The sequence below is a fragment of the Protopterus annectens genome, chromosome 12.part0 (assembly GCF_019279795.1).
Source record: "Protopterus annectens isolate FY-2018-M chromosome 12.part0, PAN1.0, whole genome shotgun sequence".
Lineage (NCBI taxonomy): Eukaryota > Metazoa > Chordata > Ceratodontiformes > Protopteridae > Protopterus > Protopterus annectens.
The window spans coordinates 834,138,812-834,155,168 of NC_056746.1; the positions used below are offsets into that span (position 1 = coordinate 834,138,812).

Sequence of the window (16,357 nt, forward strand, 5' to 3'; positions counted from 1 at the left end):
GGATTTTCTAACCACCTTGGCAATATGATTATCAAAGGAGAGATTACCATTTACTTGAGTCCCCAGATCCCTTATTACATTTTCTGTATTTAGGGGACTACCACCTATGTGGCAGTTCGCGTGTACTTTGTTTTTTCCAGAGGGGATGACTATGCACTTTATGGCATTTAGCTTGAGGCCATGATTTTGACTTCAGGTATCCATCTCAGTGAGACCCTTCTAAAGGATGTCTGTATCAGGCAGAGAGTCAATTATAGCCCCCAGTTTGCAATCGTCTGCGAACTTTGTCAGCCATAGTCATCCTGTCCTTGCCTGTACCTCTGAGAAGTATATACTGAACAGGAGGGATCCCAGGACTGAGCCCTGGGGGACACCACTTGTAACCGGTTTAAAGTCGGACCTAGAGCCTGCAACTCTCACAGTGTGGGTTCTATCCATGAGCCAATTGGCAACCCATCTCGTGACGTAGGGGTTTATGTTCAGGCTGGTGAGCTTGTCTATAATACCGGAATGGGGAATGGTGTCGAAAGCCTTTGCGAGATCTAAGTAGGCTGTGTGGATCTCCTTTTCCTCGTCTAAAGCCTTGGTAACTGTCTCAAAGAAGTCCACCAGGTTTAGGAGGCATGATCTGCCCTTAACAAAGCCAAACTGGGTAGAGTCCAATGTTTGGAGGTTCCCAATGTCTCTGTTAATGAGTTCCATGATGATGCACTCCATAGCCTTGCAGACCAGGCTAGTCAGGCTTATAGGGCGATAGTTCCCGGGGTCCGTTGTGGCTCCACCTTTGTGGAGCAGGATAACTGTTGCTGCACGCCACTCTATGGGTACGTAGCCTGTAGAGAGGCTGAGTTTGAACAGTGTGTTTAGGTGAGGGGTTAGTTAATTTTGGAGCTCGTGTAAAACACAGCCTGGGACACCATCCAGTCCCACTGAAGCTGTGTTTTTGGCTTGGGATAGTGCTGTTTTAACCTGTGTGTCAGTGATTGCTGTGGCTCTATATTCTTCTGGCATGGTTATGGGCCCTTTAGGGGGTGAAGGTTGCACTAAACCTGTCTGCCAGAATGTTGGCAATATCAGTTGGTTTAGTGTATTTTGTGCCATTCTGCACTAACTCAGAGCAGATCTGAGTGTTTTCACTTAGGTTCTTGACATAGCTGAAGAACACTTTGTAGTTATCTTTCGAGTCCTTGGCAATTTTTCTTTCGAAGCTAGCCTTGGACAATTTTATGAGAAATCGTAGTTTCTTGCTGATACTGATCAGGGATGCCTTTCCTTCTTGGGATTTTACTCTTTTCTGTACTAGTTTCCTCCTTTTATTGTATAGCTTGTTTATGGCAGGGGTCCACCAGATTGGTTTCCTTTTTTTGAAGAAGTGAGTCTTGGTTTTACTTGGGATAGCACGATCCATGCATTCTTGCAGGTGCTCATAGAGTGCCTTTGTAAGGGATTTAGCAACTTGGACAGCGTTGTCCTTTAGCATGGGGGCTGTGAACCTTTCCACCTCGGTCTTGAGTAACATGAAGTTTGCTTTTGAAAACTTTATCACGGAGGTTTCCTTGATTGGGGGTGGGGGCGGAATGTGGATATCCAGAGTGATTAGTCTATGGTCTGATCTAACCAGTGAGGGGTTAACCTCTGGTGTGGAACACCGGTCACCCATGTTGGTGATGACCAGGTCCAATATGTTGTCACCTCTGGTGGGGGTGTTGGCCAGTTTATCCAGGGCGTTCGAGTTTATAAATTCTAGGAAGCGTTGGGCAAGGGAGTTAGTACTTGAGTAGTTCTCCCAGTTAATGTTTGGGTAATTGAAACCACTCAATATTAGGGTGTTTGGTAGGACCTTCATATTTTCCAGTGTCTCCAGAAATGTGGAATGGGGGTCCTAGGTCATGGTGGGTGATCTGTAGCAAGCTACAATTTGAATTGCAGTTTTGCCTGTTAGTTGCACATGGATGATCTCGGAGGCATCATGCTGCGCCACTAACTTGGAGTTGTAGATATCCTTAATGAATATGGATACACCCCCGCCTTTTGTGTTTCGGTCCGGGTTCTGTGGCCAAAAAGTATGGTATGAGTTATAGCGTGGTAGTGCTGGGGTGCTCTCTGCAGCCTTAAACCAGGCTTCTGTTACTACACAGATATCAATGTTCTCCATACTGAGGAGTGCCTCGAGTGCATGCATTTTGAGGTTTAGACTTCTGGCGTTGAGTAGCATTACCCTCAGCTTTTGGTTACTTGTGCTATTTACGGTGGTGGGTTTGTCTTTTGAGCCTTGCCTAACAAAGGCACTATGGGGGCGGCAAAAGTCTTGGCCAGTATTCGAAAGCCTTGGCCAGTATTCGAAAGCCTAAGGGTGATATCTGCAAGCCATCTCTTGAGAAGCAACGTGGCTTGCCTAGCATGTCATCCCAGGCGGACAGATACTGGATCTCCTTTGAATGACACCAGAAACTTAGCCAATTGTTGAAATTGATATTTTTTCTTTATACTGTGGCATCATTCTTGGTGAGGGCAGGATGCTACTTAGGGTCAGGGTCATACCGGCCTGGGCTACGTGATCAGAGAGCTCTTCCATGTCTCTTTTCATGTAGTCCAGTGAGGTACATTTCAGCTCATTCACACCAACATGGACAATGACAGAGTCGTATTTATACTTGTTCTGGAGCGACCTGAGGGCTCGTGTTATGTGGTGGATCCTGCGCCCGACAGGCAGCTCCATGTCCAGCCTAGTTAGTGGGACATCAGTGTGCCTGACTATAGAGTTGCCTATTACTAGTGTGTTGGGTATGTTATTTTGCCTTAAGAGAGTGGTGGAGAGTATTTCAAGGTGACAGAGAAAATGGGAAGGTCAGAAAGAGGCAGAAATGCAAAATGGGGATTACAGACAAGTACTACACTAGATGCTTTGTAAGTCATTTTAAGCTTAGTTAAGTTTTCTTAAGTTAGAATCAAACCCTGTCATTTTGGCTGTATGGTAACCACCTTAACATTCATGCCAAGTCCCTCAACTGAGGAGAGGGATGGAAAGATCTGTTATGCAAAAAAGGACTGAGATCATGAACAAACAGAGAGTATGAACTGGAAAATGGAACTCAGGGGAACATCACGTGTGACAGACTGCTTCAATATGGAACATGTAATTTTAAGACTCAAGGTACAGTCACACCTTTCAGCTACTACGATTTTGGACCAGTGCTAAATTTTTGCCCCTTGGATTTAGTTTTGCTCCCCTTAAAAAGTCAGAGATGTTTACAGGTACATACTTTATTAAATAATTAAGGCATACACAAAGAATATATGTTACGAAGTACATACAGCCTATTGCTAAAGACTTCTGCTATTCGTTCTGACCCCCTGCTAGGATTTCTAAAAAAGACCAACACTGGTTTCAAATGTTCGCGAGGCAGGGTTGAGAGTTAGGATACATACACTAACTGAACATCTAACAACACACGGGCCCATATATTATGAACTGGTTGGTAAACACGAAGACCAACTCGTAATTTGTTGGAGGTAGAAAAACGTGTTGGAAACTAAACAGAGTTCACTAGCAAGTAAGGACATTGACAAACTAGCGATGTCAAAATATCACAAAGATCTGGTATCACAAACCTTGGGCCACTAAGGATGAGGTGAGATCAATATAAACTGTCCCATTTAGGATTTCTGAAAAACTGGAATCCACATAGCTGTAATTGCATTTTGGAACTTTTCTCTGGTAATGCTGTATTACCAATAACAACTACCTAAAAAAGACAAAAAACAAAGACATTTCCAAGTGGCTCAGAAAAAATATAAAAGGGAATGTGTCAAGTTTACAACAATTATTTTCACTTTACAAAACTTCTAAGGAATCCTAAAAATCCACGGCCATAAAAGTCATATCTACAAATTTTATAATTAGAAAAAAAGGTTAAAATTTTTGATGATAAACTTAAAAGTACCGTCCAACGTAAACAGCTCAAATACATAAACAAACGTCATCTGCTTTGCAAGACATTAACATCAACCTCCAGTACTACCAATATGAATAATCCGACTACTGATGGCACACATGGGCGGAGCTCCCAGGTGGGTTGAGTTCTGAACGCGCACAAGCACTGAACTCAGACTTGTGTTCCTAGTGTATAACATGCACGCGCGACCTCCTTTTGTGTTGCTCTGGCTACTCCTTGGAGAGGTGGGGGGGGGGAGGGAATTGCCTTTACTTCCGGTGAGAGTGTATATGCATGTTGCTCCCCCGCCCGTGTAAGTTTGGTTGGTCGGTGGTTGGTTGGGGTTTGGGAGAGATAGAGCGGGGGGAGGGGGGTTGAGAAGGGGGAGGGGAGTGTGTGAGGCAGGTTCCACCAGTTCACTGTTAGTCCAATTCTGACATCGAGAGAGGAACGGACATTGCAAGCTACCGTAAGCAGAAGGGAAAGCGATCAAAATTGGGAGTTTAGTAACAACGTGAAACTGCTGCTAACGGTAGTATTAAGGAGGAACTGGGGTGCTGTGTTTGGGGGGGTACAAGTGAGCTAGAGAACGATACTGCCTCCGCTGTCCATCTCGGGGCCTCGTCCGTTGTTACGACTGACCGTCGCTTTCATCTCCCATCTGTCATTTTTACGCCGCTGGACGGCATCGGATATTAGTGGCGGCACAGTCCCTACTTCATGGGGGAAGAATACAGGTAAGGGGTACTACGGTCTTGACCAACTGATCTACCGCCACATCTTAAGCGGGGGCGGTCCACGATCGCTGACAGCACAAGGGGGAGCTGTCATTGTGGGGAATAGAATGAGACTGCATTTCATAAGGTTTTCGTTTTGTGTATTTTGAATGGTCAGTTATTTTAAACTTTCGTACATTTTAACTGTGTAGATAACGAGCTTGGTATTTTGGTAACGTGTTGAGGGTGCTACCAGTTCTCTGTGTTTTGGGTGGGGCAGACAGTTGAGTTAAGATCCCCCGGGTTTACCCCCCCCGGCTTAGTAAAGCAGTTGCTGTGAACCGTCGAGCACCGCACCCTATAATGTTCCGGGACCTAATTTCTACTGCGTCAGTGGTGATGGGGGTGGTGTGGGGGAGATGGGGCTGTCCCCTGCAATGGCAGGTAGTGCTTTAGTGTGGTGTGGTCACGTATTGGATTAGGGATATCGGCTTCCTTTGAAGGGAGAGGGGGGTTGCAAACCTTCAAGTTTGAAGCCATCTTTAATATTTTGAAAGATGATACTGTATATCACTTTTTCTGCTGTTGTATGCGCGACTGCCTCCATTTTAATTATTGGCTGGAAATGGGGGAAGTGACCCTGCTAACAGCTGCAGTAACAAAGCCCCAATCATGGCCGGCGTTTCGCGATTGTTATTGCTATCGGTCCACAACAGGAGCTATCTTTCCTGGACAGGTGTGGGAGGGCTTTGGGGTCACCTACCTTGCTATGTTTGGGACAGACAAGAAGGAAAGAACGGATAGAGGAGTGTGTCCAGTTTTACTTCCTGTAGAGCTTTGGTTGTGACGCCTTCTAATGGTAGTCTCTGTTTCCTTACAACCATTTCAGGCCCAAGTCGGTTGTAACTCTTCCCGTGGTTGCATCAAGAGGTTTAGTTTGATCGTTGCTGTTGTGCTTGCAGCCCTCGAGAAGGAAGAAAATTCTTGTGTGCAATAAAACTTCTAATGTTATGCTAATGTGTCTCTACTGTTGTGATACAGGTGTATTGTTTTTTTTTATTTGGTTGCTTAGGAAATAGTTTAGGTTTAATTTAAAATAAAAAAGTTGAGGTGACTATTTTTTATTTGAATGTTTAACCCGGCTATTACCGCTGAAAAAGGATTAAAGTTAGATCGTGGATTGTTTGATTACGTAGCATTACTGTATCGTTGGTCTTGGTCTGACTTCTTTTTTTTATTTGTCAGCCATAACTTCATAGTATCTGTGGACGTACTTTACCTGTCATTTGTGTATTTAGTGTCGTGCTGTGGTGGTATTGTTTGGGTGTCAAGAAGTAGGGGGTGGGGGCATTTGTTATAACGTGCGGATGTCAGTGCCCTTACAGTGCACACTGTCAGCTTCTATTTGGATTTTCATGTTTGTAATGAACTATTTGACGCTTGCCTAGGTTAAGAAAATTTGAAGTACCAAATTTGTTTTGTATTTTTTTTTTAATCCAAGTTTTGTGTCGAGAATTCTTTTATTCAGTCCTGAAGTATTGTAGATCAGTACCTGCTTGTCTCCCGTATTGGTGAGACTTCCTTATTTAATAGGATTTGCGGTTTGCCTTTAATTTGTGATGCAGCTTTGTGTTGCTGTTAAGATATGCCCTCACTTCCCTAAGCATAAACACGACTGCATGTTTGATTTTAACCACTGTACAGAAATGTTCAGTGGAGCACTGATTCAGCTTGCTTGGTTCAATCTGGTGATCTCAAGACCATTTCCAGATCAGCAAATGTTGCTTTTTGAGAGACTAGTCTGATTTAAACCTGAGCTGCAGTTATGGTTATCTGTAGACGAGTTAATTAAAATGCATTGCGAATAGTGTTGTGTGTAGTTCATATTCTTTTCCCACTTGGAGTGGAAGGGGTTAGCGTTTTGTTTTAATAATGGATATTGCAAAGTGTCAAATTGAGTACTGTACAGTCAGCGTTGGAGAACTCTAATCTGGTACAAAAGTTAGTGATCATGAGAACAGTTAAAGCAAGTAGTTTTAGGTAGTTCACTAAGCATTTGAAGTTGGGGTGGCTGCATCATCGAGTTTATTAGCCATCTTTGAATTCCTTAAGCTTCTATTTATGACAGAGTAGTTTGCTTAATTTGAAAAAAAAATTGTAAAGAATAAATTGAGGGACAAAAAAAACTTTGGATTGATTTTTCTTTATACTAGTAAGGTGATTTTGTTTATTTGGTATTTAAGCCAATGTTTTCAAAAATGAACATATGGCAAATCACAGTTTTGTAAAGCTTTTACATATTAGTGTGCCTTAATAATAAAAAGGAAAGTGGATCATCTTGTCTTCCTGGATCCGTGTTTCTGGGACAGGAGGCCTATAATTGAATGCATTGTCTCTGTGTTTTAGTTAACATCTGTCAAATGAAATCCAAATGAAATCATAATGTTACACATGTGTATGTCCTGTTGAATTTGGTTAAAATTTTGACAGTTCAAGTCAGTTAAGTAATAATTTCTTTTGACTTTAGAGCGTTTTTTTCCCTTCTGATTGCCTAGTTGCTGGCCACTTCATTCTGTGTATTTAAAATGGTCCACTGTATTAAACAGGTTGTCCCAGAAATATACAATAGAAGCCACTTAATTTTATAGTTTAAAGTATTACATTTTCATAATGAAATTTCATAAATGAATATAGAAAACATAAGTATCGTGTAAACCAAGTCAGTATGTAGAGGTTGTGCAGCTCTCCGCACCTGCTTGGTGTGTTCAGCAGTGATTCCCCCCCCCCCCACTTTTACATTATGTGAGAACATGTAGTATGTTGTTTACCTGGTTTATACTCTGGTAAGGGCTATTACTAGTACATCTTGAGAAGATATGTAGAGTACAATATAGAAAACGGAAATGAGGTTTATGAAATGTTTATGTAAACATTTTTAATTAGTTTAAGGTCATTACATTTCATAAACTGAAACTTACACATTGAGTACAGTCTTGATAAACTTTGCCAGTTATTTTTTCGTATTAAATGTAATAAGTGAAACAAGATTTTTTTTTTTGTTTTTATTTATTTATTGTATGATGTGGTTTCTGTGCAGGGAGATGGCAACAGTTTGTTTAAATACACATCTATGTTCTCATTGGATCAAGAATTGTGTTTTCTTTGCTAGTGTATCCATTTAAACACCTGTACGGTGACATTTATTGTGGTTGTTTGGAGTGGGTTTAAATGGATAGTATTGTCATCTGGATGATGTAAGGTGCTGAATCTTTAAATCTTTTTTCATAAAATAATTTCTGTAGTGCTTAGGAGGGTGTGAAAGGCATTGAACATATAGGAAACTCATTTTTCATTAGTGAAGTTTTGTAGCAGTTGGTACTCCTGTTGCTAAATAAAGTCTACATTATTTAAGGTTACTAAGAGGTCCACAGGAAAAGTACAACAAGGCCAGTTATGTGGTCAAGATCAGACCTCTCGATTGGGGACAAATAACTGAATCCGGGACAAGTCATGACAACATCAGGGACACAGTTTAAAATATTAATGCTATTAACTTGACACATTGACCGAGCATATGAATTGATACACATTTTCTGAGGTAAATGAAGTTTATAACTCTTGTTATTCATTACTTGTAATTCACTGCCTTTCCTCCAAATGTCACTAGTTTTAGGAGGGGATTAAGTGGGACAGAGTTAGAATTTGAGTCAAAATCAGGGATGTCCCTGGAAATCGGGGACAGTTGAGCGGTATGGTCAAGATAGTCTCACAGATTAAATATGTCCACACGTAAGCTTCCCATATTACACACACATTTTACAGGAGAGTTAACACAGCTGGTGCCAAAGTCTGGAATAAAACTCTGTGCCAAAAATGCATTATAGTGCCTTTGGGGAAAATTATCACCCAAACTAATTACTCCATTAAAAAGACATCTCCTAAAAGAGTTGAGCCGGTAGTCAGCGAGCTGGGGGCATATGTGGCCAAGGTAGTAAGAAAGTCATTCTATGTCGCCCAACTTGTAAGTAATGGCATCCAGGTCCAAGGAAGTCGTTGTGCCACTTTATTAGGCCCTTGACAGACCTGTCGTTGAGTATAGTGACACCTCCAGCATGTATCTGACCAGACATGTGTAAAAGTTGAAGAGAATTCAGGGTATAAATGAATTGTCCTATGTACATCACTTTATAGCTATATCTCTATACTCTTTGTTTTTGCAGATCCTGCTCTGGTGGACCTTTTGCACATTACAAAACAGCATCGGAACAACTAGATTCAAGGATTTAAATCTTGCTTGTGGCTTAAGACATGTTGGCGAGGCAGGTGTCTCAGAAGGTCTCATGCCCTGGAGCAGGCTACACATCCATGTGAAACAAAGTACACCCCTAAACCTGTTTAAGCGTAACCTTGACCAGTGATTTTGAAATTTAGAAATTCACTTTTGGTCTGGCCCCCTTGTTTCAACAGACTGAGGCAGACCTGCCCAAACTAACATACCCCCCTCAACATAATCTCTAGAAACGTCATAACTAACATAACCCCCCCCTCCCCCGATGAGATGAGCTTTGTATTTGTCTCCTAGATGTGTGCTAGTGACATCTTATGATGGAAAAAGTAGTTACCCTGTTTTCCTTTGATTTTTAGTTATTCCAAGTGCCACTTTTCTCATTTGTGATGGCTACCTTGTATAGTTTCATTTAGAGTAGAGATTGGCATTCTCTTGTGTGTATTTTTGGTGCTGATGTCTTTGTAGCAGTATCTGTGTCTTTTTTTTTTGCTGGAACTGTGTATTAAGGTCATTAGCTTTTACTTACAATGGCGAGTGTCCTTTCATTATCCATTTCTCCCCAATAATTTATATTCTAGTGGTCCTCTGGCAACCACAGCCCGCTTCTAAATATAGATTTTCAGAGCAAAATCAAATCTGCACTACATTTGGAATCACAAATGAATGAATCGTTGTTTTGTTTTTGTTTTTTTTTTGCTTTGGATTACCATTGTTGCCCTTACCTTACTTGCAGTCTTACTTGTTTAACTACTTAAATTGAGAGGTCTGTAGGCACATACTTGGGTACTTGCGTATTATCGCAACCACATTTTTATGGTCACGGAATTCACATACAAGTGAAACAATGGCATTTAAGACTCAGAAAAGATCCTCAAAGTGTTTTCTACTGTCACATTACATTGCTTAACTATGAGGAGCACAGTAAGCTGTACACATACACGGGTATTATCGCCAGTTACACAATGTCATCATATGTGATGTAGCAGTGCTGCCATTACCTGCTGTTATCGCGAGCAACTTCCAAAGCTGCCAACATTCTTCCTGGTGTTTTTTTTTTTTTTTTTTTTCTCCTTTGACCTTTACTGTTTACCTCAAGCAAGGCTGACCACAAGTCAGATGACAGGAGCCTAATTCAACATACCAACATTAATAGAGAACAGGCAAGGAAGCACGCAGTGGCAAAGTAAGAGCCGCACACACTTTCTTGGGGTGCTGTCTATGAAGGAGCCAAGTCTGAAAAGAAATGCTTGCCATTATTTACTGACAGCACTACGCGATGAGTCGGAACAGTTACTTTTCATGAAGTCTGTCATCCCTTGTGCTCTGCATTTCTTTAATAGTAAATCCCATTTATTAAATCTGACCCCCACAAAAAACGGACACGTTCTTAAACTTGCTCTTACACCCTTTTTACAACCTGCAGAAGTCTGTGCGCATGATACCAGTCATGACAATTAAAGCGACACAACTCGGGAAGAGGATGTTTTAATTACTGAACTTCCTGAAGGTAATAAACCCTTTTTGTCTGCAAAAAGGAATGCCATTAACACTTTACATTGTTGCATGTCCTCCTTTCACCTGAAGTAATCTATTTCCGCAACCGCAAAAATGTGGTTGCGATAATATGCAAGTACCCTTTTTTTTACCTAAACCAGGCAAAAGATACTTTCTGGTGCAAGCAAAATTAGATACATTTTTTTTTTTTTTTTTTTAATTTTAAAGTAACAGAATGGTAATGCATATCGGTATCCGTGAGTGCTTAGCAGCAGCTTGTTTCGTTTATGCAAAGTTGAACATTTTGATTGGTTTGCAGGGTGTAAACCTTTGCTTGCAGAAGATATGGGTGAAGTTCAAGTTATGTTTGTGGACATCACTTGTCCAGGGAAAGTTGCACTCTCCAACTGACTTGATTGGCATTTCATTCTGGAATTGTTATTCTAGTATCACTGTTTTGTCAGGACTGGATGGGTTTGTCAGGGGATCCTGTGTTTGTTCTGTTGGCTAATTTTATTGATTGCATTTAAGGGGGGGGTTGGGAGGAATGCATGTAAGTATGTCTGTGGTACATAGCAAGAAGTCGTGATCAGAAAGCTGATGTGTCTGCAGTTTGCCCTTTCTAAGACTGTTTTCTGATGTGGTTTTTAAAGATGAAATAGAATTTCTTCAATTATGTGCTTCATCTAATTCGTGGTTGTTGAAGAGCATTAGCCTGTCCTAATGCTCAAAGCAGCGAAAGTTGTCTTGGGTTGGGCACATATCTGTTGCTGATTACGGCACTGTTCAGTGCTGCAGGCAGTTCGTGTGATTGCTAGTTCACCTATGGCATATCTCTTTGTAGTGTGGGTGGAAATTGACTTACTTGGCAGAAGCTTGCAGACAGAGTATACTTGACCGAGAATGACAGGCACCCCTGCTGAGGTCAGAGCTAGAGTACCAGTTGAGGAAGCAGCCTAACTTCTACTTCAGTGTGCTGCTCATTTTATTTAACAAAAAAAATCTGTTCTGGTCTGCTGATCATTTATTAGTGAATTTAAGATTAGTCAACCGTCAAGCCTTTTAAACTTGTGATTTTCCTTTGTATTAAGTTATTGGTAATCCTTAAGTGGCTGTGTCTCTCAATGCGTTACAAGAGTTTCCACAGTCTCAAGTTAAGAACTGTTCAGTGGTACAACAAATTGTGTGAACTTTCTAGGTGCTAATGGTTGTCTTACTTTGGGAGATTTTTTATTTATTTTACATTTGTTGACCTTGAAAGTCCATCTGGACACACTTCCATTTTCAGCGGAGGCCGGGTGAGACTAGCTCAGTTACAATACACTATCATATGATTACAGACTAGTAACTATTTGCAGTACAGCGCTAACGCACTTCTAGTACATGTATGGTACATAGCAGACTTACCAGATTTTGTGCGTGCATTTCTTCAGAATTTATAGGTAAAATATTTTCTAGTTGTGCTTTCACAGGTCACATTACAGTTAGAAACTCTGTGGAAAACTTTGGTCTATGGCTATGTGAGATGGTATCGGGTATGCATGGCTGTGAATTTGGAAGATGCAGAGTCCATAAAATCTTAAACAAGGAATGATCTTTTTTTCCAATGGCATATTGCTGAAGTTCCACCTTGTAAGACTAGATGGTATTTGTATGTGTTTTGAGTTCACGTAAGAGTTGAATCTCAGAACTTGCTGTTACCCAGAGGCAGGAGCGGCCTTAGGTCAACTAGTGCCTAGGCAAAAGGGTTCCACTGCGCCCCACCACCATCACCTGGTGCCCCCATCCTGGTCTAACCACACCAAATAAATACTAGAAAAGCACCCCTGCTAGAGCGGCGCCCTAGGCAGCCGCCTAGTTGGCCTATGCCTAAGGCCGGCTATGCCCAGAGGTGAGAAACTGTAACTGCCCCTCATTTAAAAGCCACCTCCCCCTCTATTATCCATAAAGTTTCATACAGCCAACTGATTTCTAATGAAATTTTGATACTCCAAATGTCTTTCCTTTACACCATAATGTTTACACACCCATACTTCAGCTTGCAAACTTTTTAGTGATACTTGCATTGTTGTTTTTCCTTATCCATCCTTTTTAATCATAAACTATGACTTTTCTGAAGTACAGCTCCCTTTACCCCATCTGTTTTTGCTTGTTTCATAGCTGCCATCAGAGTACTGGGTATGGATAGGAGTAGAGTAGCACTTCAAGAATACCCCCCTCCCTGCACTTAAGCAATATGGCCCAAAACCGCTATCAGTGTAGTTTTAATTCCAATAGCTCAAGCTTAGTTGCACAGTTAAGAGTGCTGTAAACAGACTTGTATTGCCATACCTTTACCTGGTTATTTTTAAGTTATGTCATAAGCTAGTGTAATTGTAGGCCATGCTCTTATTTAATTCCTTGAACAAAAATGTAGATTGTAGCACTCGTGTGTTTTTAAGAAATCATTTTTTAGCATGAAGCCCTGTGCCAAATGCGCAACCTCTACCAAACATCTTTTTGCTCATTTGTTTCAGTGTCTTTTAGTAACTTTTTAAGTCGAATGCTACTTGTACTTAATGTTCTTAGTTTAATTTTGTTAGTAGGGACATTTCCGTATTCTGTGCATTTTACATGTAGAGTGTCTTGTCCAGGAAATCTGGTCACACCTAGGTTTACCGTAGTAGGCTGTTACTGTAATGAATCGTGCTTCCACTTGCCTTGTCATCACTTTATGCCTTCTATTTAGGTTTTGTAGTAAGTATAGCAGTAAGTTCGTTACTTCCATAACTTTTATTTATTTATTTTTTCATTTCTTTTGTATTTGTGTGTTTATGAATTCATGTTTGCATTATGTTCTCTAGACATGTCACTATTCTCCATTCACTCCCAAAATAACACCATCATTGAAGTTGTCCCCAGCACCAAATTACTAGCTGTCATCATTGATGAGAACTTAACATTTGACCTGCACATATATAGTAACATAAAAAAACTTCAAAAACTAGGTGCCCTGTATAGGGGCAACTACTTTCTCAGTCTCTCCACTAAAAAGGCTCTGGCCACATCCTTCCTCCTTCCAACACTTTTTATATGGCGCTCCTATCCTCACAAAACTACAGTCCTCCTTGCAAACCAAACTAGAATCTTGCTATAACAAAATAGCCAAATTTGCCACAAATGCCAAATATCTTACCCATCATTGTTCCTCTCTGCACCAACTTAATTGGCTAGAATCCCAACACTCTCTCACATTCTTAAAATTAACTACAGCCCACAAGTTCATCCACCACCCTGAAATTTGCCCTTCACTCTCTTCCATTCTATCCATGTGTCATCCAAATCTGCCCCTTGGGTTCAAAAACAAAACGTTACTATCCGTAGAGAGACCCAAGCTGTCTGCTAACCAAATGTATTCCTACCATGTATCTAAGGCATGGAAAAATCTCCCCTTTCACTCGGAGCAATCAGCAACCTATCCTCCTTTAAAGCCTCCTTCAAACTGCCTCTCCTCTAAATGGATTTGCTCCTGTTCCCTTTCACACAACCACATCTTCTGACTTCTCCCAATGCTGTACCTCTAACTGTAACATCTCCTCTCTTGCCTACTTAATTGCTTCCCTTGCACTTTCCTCACTTTTATCCTATCTCCAAACTTCTTTGTGCTCAATCTCCTCACAGCTACATTTCTGTAATATATATGTGTGTGTGTGTGTGTGTGTGTGTGTGTGTGTGTAATCTTTCTAGACTCGCTCTGTGCTTAATCTCTTCACAGCTACAAACCTGTAGCTATACTACTTTCTTGTGTGCCTGAAAACAGCCTGTATACCACTTTGAATAGCATTCGTAAACATCTCTGAAATGTCTGTCAGTACTTCTACATGTCAATGATTGTATTTTTTTCTTTTCCAAACACTGTTGCTTCTGTTACACAAATCCCTGCAATGTAATTTGTGCTTCTCGATTTTTATACATAAATGATTGTATTTTTCTTGCGCCATGGCTTCTATTTACCAGTCTCATGCAATGTATGACGTTTGTTTTATTCTCTCTGTATGTATATTGTGGAGCTTTGTATGTAGCTTTGTGAAGCTTTTCTCCCTGGGCCTCCACTGAAAATGGGCTCATTTCTGGCCCAGTGGACTTTCCCGCTTAACAAATGCAATAAATAAATTATAATTTTTTCCATTTCTTTATTTGCGTATGTGTTTATGGATTCATGTTTGTATGTAATGTGTGTGTTCTCCACAGAAATAATTCCTGTAATAAGGGGTTTGTTTTTGTTTGCTATCAGCTTTTTGTATTTATTCAGATGTACAGTATTTTCTTTCTTGTACCTCGCTGAATCTTTTAAAACAAATCCGTCACCATGGTCTGATCTGTACTTTTTTCAGCTGTTATTTAGTAATGCCGTTTTACTAACATACCTTTGTTCCTTTCTCTTATGGTTAACAGAACCACTAGAAACCTCTCCAAAATCCACCTTGGCTATGGAGTAGGCTCAGTACCTCTTTTGCTCTGTTTAAAATCAACCTGGATAAAAGGTTGGTGATCAGCTCCTTTTGCCCCTTGAATAGAAGGGAATTGTAGTGGTTAATATGCCAATGGTCTACATCTATCCATTTGCAATATGCCAGTGGGGTCTGTATTAAAAGCCAGAAAGGACTAAAGGTTGAGTATATGTGCATCGACAAGTAAAGGTCGATGTACATAAACAGCGAAACACTAAAACAAACATGTTTCCTGGTCAACAGTGCAATGGTGAGATAAGGAAATATCCTTTTTTCCACTGTAGTGCGGTCTCAGATTTGGTATATTTAGTTAGGAAGGCGTGGGGGCTTGCACCCCTGCAAAAGCTTGTTTAATTTAGTGTTGTTTTTTTTACTTAACTGTGTGGCGTAATGCGATGACTGAACTCGTTCTGGGTTTCGATGTTTATATACATCAATGTACATACGCTCAATATAGACCCATGCTGGTGGTCTACATCTGTCCATATACAAATTTTACATGTGCTAATCTATTTTAATACATTTAAAATGTGTCCTCCCATTCACTTTCTATACTGCTAATATTGACTGACAAATACCAAGTGTATTAATGTTATTTTCTTTTTCTTTTTTTTTTTTTTTTTTCGTTTGTTAATCTTTTTGTATTTTGACTGGTGTAGTTTGCCACTTGTACCTTTTGTGGATTGTTCTTTAGTTTCATCCCTTTTGAGCTTTGCAGTCTTTCGGCCTCAATCCTCTGGAGGGTCCTTAATGTTTGATATGATATACTGGTTGTTTTTAAGTTTTACTAATTCATCTTTTTGTTCCCTGCCTAATATTTCATTATATACATTATGTGCAGTGGGTCTATATTATATTTTCGAAAGGTTCAAACATGGAACACCATATGAGCGATGTTTGAAATTTTGAAAATATAATTAAAAAAAAAACTATACTTACCTAAATGCTGTAGGCAGGAGGGCAAGCCCCTCTGCGCCACCCACACCCCCACTACTTAAGTATTCCTACTCCAAGATCGCACTGCAATGTTTCGACCAGTCGGGTTCGCTCAATATGCGTTCGCCATTTACAATTTTTGATCACGCGATAGGAACCCCGTCCAGTAATACTTTATAACTTGTTGGTAACTTTTTTTTTTTTTTTTTTTTTCCATGTCTTATCTGCCTGTTTTTTCCACACCTGTTAGCATTAAAGATTGATGGGATTCACATTTTGTATTGAACTACAAAAGTGGTGTAAAGCTGTTGAGAGCGTGGAGTTGAAGGGAAGTGGTCTTATACCAGATGCAGACTTCTTAGAAGTGGATGTAAAAAACAGGCCTGCTGGCAGAAAATTTCAGCTTGTGTGTATTCGTTGTACTTTGGGGAAGATGCTGATTCTTACTTAGACTTCTGTTTGAGATCTCATTAGCTGAGAGCTGTAGGGCAGTGTTTG

General features: G+C 40.5%; 1 protein-coding gene across 1 annotated transcript in view; it reads left to right on the forward strand.

The window, feature by feature from the left end:
- Positions 1–4,323: 4,323 nt before the first annotated feature.
- Positions 4,324–16,357, forward strand: part of ZBTB46 (zinc finger and BTB domain containing 46) — a gene marked incomplete in the record, with an annotated part of 462,779 nt that continues 450,745 nt past the window's right edge. Inside the window, 1 exon segment of the mRNA XM_044089877.1 lies at positions 4,324–4,672.